The sequence below is a fragment of the Pygocentrus nattereri genome, chromosome 20 (assembly GCF_015220715.1).
Source record: "Pygocentrus nattereri isolate fPygNat1 chromosome 20, fPygNat1.pri, whole genome shotgun sequence".
Lineage (NCBI taxonomy): Eukaryota > Metazoa > Chordata > Actinopteri > Characiformes > Serrasalmidae > Pygocentrus > Pygocentrus nattereri.
Window position 1 is genome coordinate 22944281 of NC_051230.1, and position 6873 is coordinate 22951153.

Genomic DNA, 6873 nt, shown 5'->3' on the forward strand with positions numbered 1-6873 from the left:
TGTACTTGTTTAAGTAAATAAACCAAAGGTTTTCTTCCATGAATTAATCACAATTGTTATGTGGTCACTATAACCTGATCACATCTGAATGTTGAACCTATGTCAGCCCTGTGACCACACTACCTGGTCACAATTGAATTCTACTGGACCAAATCTTCTTAGCGAAAAAGTCTTTGACATGAAGAGGAGACAAATCGACAAAATCCACATTGTTTAAGCACCGTTCCCCATACAGAAATCTGATATATGGCAATTAAAATATGTGACATATATTAGCATATATGGATAGAGATGAAATAAATATATGCTAATATGTCATTACTTGTACTTGTATAAGTATCAGATATTGGAAATACATGTGTAATAAATGTCTGACAGGTGGGTGAACACATATCATCGCTGTCAAAGGAGAACAAGTATCTCAAATAGTCACTCTAGAGGAGAAGGCAAAAACACTTACATTTCAATGTAAGTTAATGTAAAGAGATTTTAGTGTGTGTCTATTGGTCCATGCATCATAAACTTTTTATGCAACATAAAGCACAGCTGGTGTGTTGAAATTATTTAGAAAATAAAAATCGACAAAATCAGATACCTGATTTTCTTTGGCCAGCGACGATATGCATAATACATAGATCAAATATATATACTGTCTGTCTGAGACACATGACTGATACATGGATCAGACATTTGCATCTGATACGAACACCAAATATACCATACACACACACACACGTATACATATACATAGATACATACACACACACACACATATGCATACATATACATATATTTACATACATACACCCCCCCCAACACACACACACACACATCGTTTCTGTTGGAAGAAAACCTTGTATCTCCATTTGTGCCATTTTTCAGTTTTTGACATAATTTGAAAGTACCTGTTGTTATTTACACTGTTTGTAAATTTTATGATGAATGGCCTAAAAGAAAATCATATGGGAAAAATTCTGGTTCCATTGACTTACATTGAAAGTGAAGTATGTTTTTTCCTTCTCCGGTAAAGTTACTATTTTGGAGACAAGGTTTTCTTCTCAGAGCAGCGATATGCATACATATACATACATACATACATATACATATATTTACATACACACACATATGCATACATATATTTACATACACACACATACATATGCATATATTTACATACACATACATATATTTACATACACACACACATACATACATATACATATATTTGCACATGCACACACGCACACACACACATATACATATATTTACGTGACTTGTACCTGTAGCCTTCCGGTTGCTAGCTCAACTTTCCTTGGGAACTTTCCTAAATACAGCATTCCTTAAAACAAGGGTATGACTCAGAAACCCACTTTACATCTATAATGTCATTTGATGATCTGTCTGTACACCAGATGCTGCTCTTTCCAACCCCATGAAACTTTATCAAACACCCCCTTTAGCTTGCCAATGAGAGCGTATGCTCAAATTAACAAAGGAGGTTGTGACATCACTTCACAGAAAAGCTTTAAGGCAGACTTCATAAGGAACCTGGCACCCTCCAAAGGCAGATATATTAGAAAAGATCAATCAATAACCACTGGCAGCTCTTTCCTCATACATCATGAGTTTCATTTATGGTGTGATGCAGAGGGGATCTCACACATAAGCGTAACACAGTGGGACCACTGATGTTATCAGAACCAGCCTTATCTATATACGACTTTAACCAAAGGAGCAACCGGAGCATATTACTGCATTGACGAGTCACCGTCTTTTAGCAAACCTCAGTGAAAGAAACCAAAGGATGTTTTGTGTGTAAGTGTACTTAATTATTTTTGTACAGAATATTTGAATATAGTATGTCCAATTGGGCTGACTGCATGTCTTTGGACTGTGGGAGGAAACCGGAGAACCCGGAGAAAACCCACACAGACACGGGGAGAACATGCAAACTCCACACAGAGAGGACCCTGGTCGCCCGGCCGGGGAATCGAACCCAGGCCCTCCTCGCTGTGAGGCAACAGCGGTACCCACCACGCCACCATGCCGCCGCAGTGGCTCATGTCAATTATTATTAGCATAACTCAGGGGTCCACAGTGTTGAGCTGGTGGGCTTGTGAGACCATTTAATTTGGCCCTAGCCATCCTAGGTTCTTGCCCATCCACTCAATGAGAGACCCTTTTCTTTTTTTCATAAAAACATGTTTTAAGTTTTTAATACTGAAGCACTTTTAGCACCAAAATATATGGTGTCTTAACACCACACAGTCGCCACTGACCACAACACATACCAAAACATGCTAGCTCAACAGCTATGAGCTAATGAAAGCCCATTTAGAAATGAAAGTCAATTCTGTGAAGTGATAAAATAATTGTATGTATTCGAAATGTATCTCACGTATAAAAAAGGCATGCTCATGCGTCCCTTTTCCGTATGGAAGGTGGTTACATGTTAATCCTTTGTTTTCATTGCTCTTCTGACATTATTAGTGGCAGGTGCTACAAAATGATTCAAGCCTTTGTAAAGAGTTAAACAAACAGGCCGATTATGTAGACAATGCAGTGCTTATGTACACTGAGGAATAGCATGCTCTAATGATGAATTCCCTCATTTGATGTGGACCATCCCAAAAAAAGTGTTCCCAATACTAGTGGACTGAGCTACAGTTTGTTTCAAGTGAGACCCCCATTTTTTTGCAGGCCATGGTTCATTTGTTTGATGTGGAACTGAATATGAGTGAACTGTTCACACCTGTCAAACAAAAGAAAAAATCTGATTGGTCCAAACTAAGTAAAGTAGGTGTAAAGTCCTGATAAAACATGGGTCATTCTTCAGCACAACACACACTAACACACCACCCCCACGTCAGTGTTACTGCAGTGTTGAGAATGATCCACCACCCAAATAGTGCCTGCTCTGTGAGGGTCCATGGGGGTCTTGACCCCTGAAGAAATGGGTAAAAGGGGGCCAACAAAGTATGCAGAGATGGACTACAGTCTGTAATTGTAGAACTACAAAGTGCACTTATATAGTAAGTGGAGCTGATAAAATGAGAATAGAAACAAGAAAGTGGTAATAACGTTATGTCTGATTGGTGTATAATCGTCCATAATTAAAAAATGTGCAGCGATACACTATATTGCCAAAAGAATTTGCTCGTCTGCCTTAATACACATGTGAAATTGAATGAGATCGAATTTTTAATTCATAGGGTTTAACATGATGTCAGCCCACCCTTTGTAGCTATAACAGTTTCAACTCTTCCGGGAAGTCTTTTCACAAGGGTTAGGAGTGTGTTTATGGGAATATGACCATTCTTCCAGAAGCGCATTTGTGAGGTCAGACAGGTTAAGGTCAGGACTCTGTGCAGGCCAGTCAAGTTCTTCCACACCAAACTCGCTCATCCATGTCTTTATGGACCTCGCTTTGTGCACTGGTGCGCAGTCATGTTGGAACAGGAAGGGGCCGTCCCCAAACTGTTCCCACAAAGTTGGGAGCAGGAATTGTCCAAAATCTCTTGGTCTGCTGAAGCATTGAGTTCCTTTAACTGGAACTAAGGGGCCCGAACCCAACTCCTGAAAAACAACCCCACACCATAATCTCCCCTCCACCAAACTTTACACTTGGCACAATGCAGTCAGAAAAGTACCGTTCTCCTGGCAACTGCCAAACCCAGACTCATCCATCAGATTGCCGTCTTCACTACTTTATAGTCCAGTGACAGCGCTTTACACCACTGCATTTTATGCTTTTTTGGTGATGTAAGGCTTGGATGCAGCTGCTCGGCCATGATTACCTATTCCATGAAGCTCTCTACGCTGTTCTTGAGCTAATCTGAAGGCCACATGAAGTTTGGAGGTCTGTAGCGATTGACTGCAGAACGTTGGCGACCTCTGCACACTATGTGCCTCAGCATCCACTGACCCTGCTCTGTCATTTTATGTGCCCTACCACTTTATGGCTGAGTTGCTGTCATTCCCAATTGCTTCCACTTGGTTATAATATCACTGATAGTTGACTGTGTAGTGAGGAAATTTCACAACTGGACTTGTTGCACAGGTGGCATCCTATCACAGTACCATGCTGGAATTCACTGAGCTCCTGAGATCGACCCATTCTTTCACTAACGTTTGTAGAAGCTGTCTGCTTGCCTAGGTGATTGGTTTTATGCACTGTAACCATGGAAGTGATTGGAACACCTGAATTCAATGATTTGGATAGGTGAGTGAATACTTTTGGAAATATAGTGTCGATGAGCTACTGTCTCTGACTTCACATCTACAAGGCACTGTTTAAACAAGGTAGGTATGTCTTCTAATAGAGTGGACAGTGAGTGGTCACAGTGTTTAAAGACTCCAACAAGGGCTAACAAAGTATGCAGAGAAACAGATAGATTAACGTCTGTAATTGTAGAACTACAAATTACAAAATGCACTTGTATGAAAAGTGGATCTGATACAATGGACAATGAGTGTAGAAACAAGGATGTGGTTTTAACGCTATGACTGATTCGTGTATATATTCAACTTTTTAGCAGGCCCTAGTTTGGGCAGCCCTGCGCTAGATTTATTGGCAGCATAGTGTGCCTGAAAACATCCAGTGACATTATGACATTTCTCTTCCTGACAACAAGTGAAAACATAAGGCTAAGGAGTTGCCTTTTTACTTCTAACTGTCTTGTCTCTTTAGTCTTCAACCCACACAAACACTATACTTTGCCCCCAGCCTCCCATCACCCCAAAGATCAAATTCATAGAAGCAATCAATGGTTAGTGCCCCCTCTACTCCCAGCTTTGCTCCCCCACTTCCAAACAAAATCAGGCACCCATGCAAGAAACTAAATGCTAGACACATATTTAATTTGTTATTTAGGATCTTTGCCTACAAGAACAGCTCCACTAATATTAAGGCTACATCTCAGTGACACTTTGATATGACTGTCATATGGGACACACCAATAATATGAGTCTAAAACTCATGCAAATCTTCCCCATCTCTCAAATGAACTGTTCACTGTTTTGTTTTGTTTCAAAGCCCACACAGATCAGTAGTGTTGGCCTGGAGGCAATTGCCTGAAACAAGGGCCTCGGTTTCTTAAATTTGTCTCCTCCATTGGGATGCAAATGGAATCACTGCTATGTACCAGAAAAGAATTTGCAGCTTTCTCAGCACCAGATGCAATCAAGTGTGTAACACTGTAAATGACAGCAGTCAGCATTGCTGAAATCTCTGACCAGACAATCTACTAATGTTACATTATATAGCAAAAATTATGTGGACACCCCTCCAAATAATTAAGTTCAGCTGTTTCAGCCACACTCATTGCTAACAGATGTACAAATTAAAACACAAAGCCATGCAAACGCCTTACATAAACACTGGCAGTAGAACAGTAGAGTCATACTGAAGAGCTCAGTGACTTTAAATATGGCACCGTAACACAAGTGAAATCCTTCTGTTAGCTGAAATGGCAGAGTCTGTTGGGAATTATGGACACAAGAGCTTTCTAGGATTTTTGGGGTTCAACACACTGGTGCTTTGTATCAGTGACATTTTGTGTGCTTGTTTTAGATACCAGTTTGTCATATTGTCAGCAACCACATAAGCAATTCCGTTTTAGGCTATTCAACAACTTAACACAGTATGGGCCAAGTGTGTGATGATTTAGGTATACAGATTGCAAGATACTTACTGGTGGGTGTAAGCTTCCATTACTTGTTAGCTACACTGCAAAACTTACCACGCATATCTTGGCTGATCAACTATATTTCATATAAAGGGACAATTGTGTACATCTGATGTTTCATTAGTCCACCTGTGCTAACATTAGGGAGTCAGGATCTGTATGAATCATACTTCAGTGCTATTATTCTGTGATTACAGTACAGCTCTTGACTGAGTCACTGTTTGAGACACGTGTTAGACTGGGGTTCATCAGAGGTAATGGCTTCATGTGATTACACAGTTCTCAGCCTGGTGTGTGTCTTGGCTGAGTTAATGTCTGTACTCTCTAAGTCTCTGCATTTTTCTCCAACACAGAGAGTCGATGGAGAAACACTGCTCTGAGAATACTAATGAGCCTTTCAAATGTGAGCTGACGTGTGCTGAAAAAAAGAACACCACGAACAGAAACCAGACCACCTTTCCGGGAGGAAACCCCACCAAGGGGACTTTCACCATTGTGAGTCCCAGCCTTGTTCAGCCTGCTATGTGTGCATAGCAGAGACACTTAATCATGAAAGAAAAGGAGTGTGTGAATGTGGAACATTGGCAGTAAAAAGGATTAGTGGTGTAAAAGTGCACCGGTGTATTATGATGCATCGATCTGAAGGCATATGTAGGTAGCTTCTAAAAGGATACTTGGGAGGTAGCTAGTCTCCTAAACAACTACATTACGATCTTTACAAATAATAATACGGGCTTATATTATGGTTAAATATAAATATCCAAACAAACCTTAAAGGGGGATTTTGGCCTAAAACTAGCATTTGAAGTTATTTGTTGTGTAATGTAGTATTCTGTGTTTCAATACTGCATCCCTCAGTTTAAAAGGTCACAATTTTGTATCCTTTATATATATATGGCTGATGTTTTGGTCACTTTTGAATGTTGGTGGTGCTTTCACACTCGTGGTAGCATGAGACGGACTCTACAACCCATACAAGTGGCTCAGATAGTGCAGCTCATCCAGGATGGCACATCAATGCGAGCTGTGGCAAGAAGGTTTGCTGTGTCTGTCAGCATAGTGTCCAGAGGCTGGAGGCGCTAGTAGGAGACAGGCCAGTACACCAGGAGACGTGGAGGAGGCCGTAGGAGGGCAACAACCCAGCAGCAGGACCGCTACCTCCGCCTTTGTGCAAGGAGGAACAGGA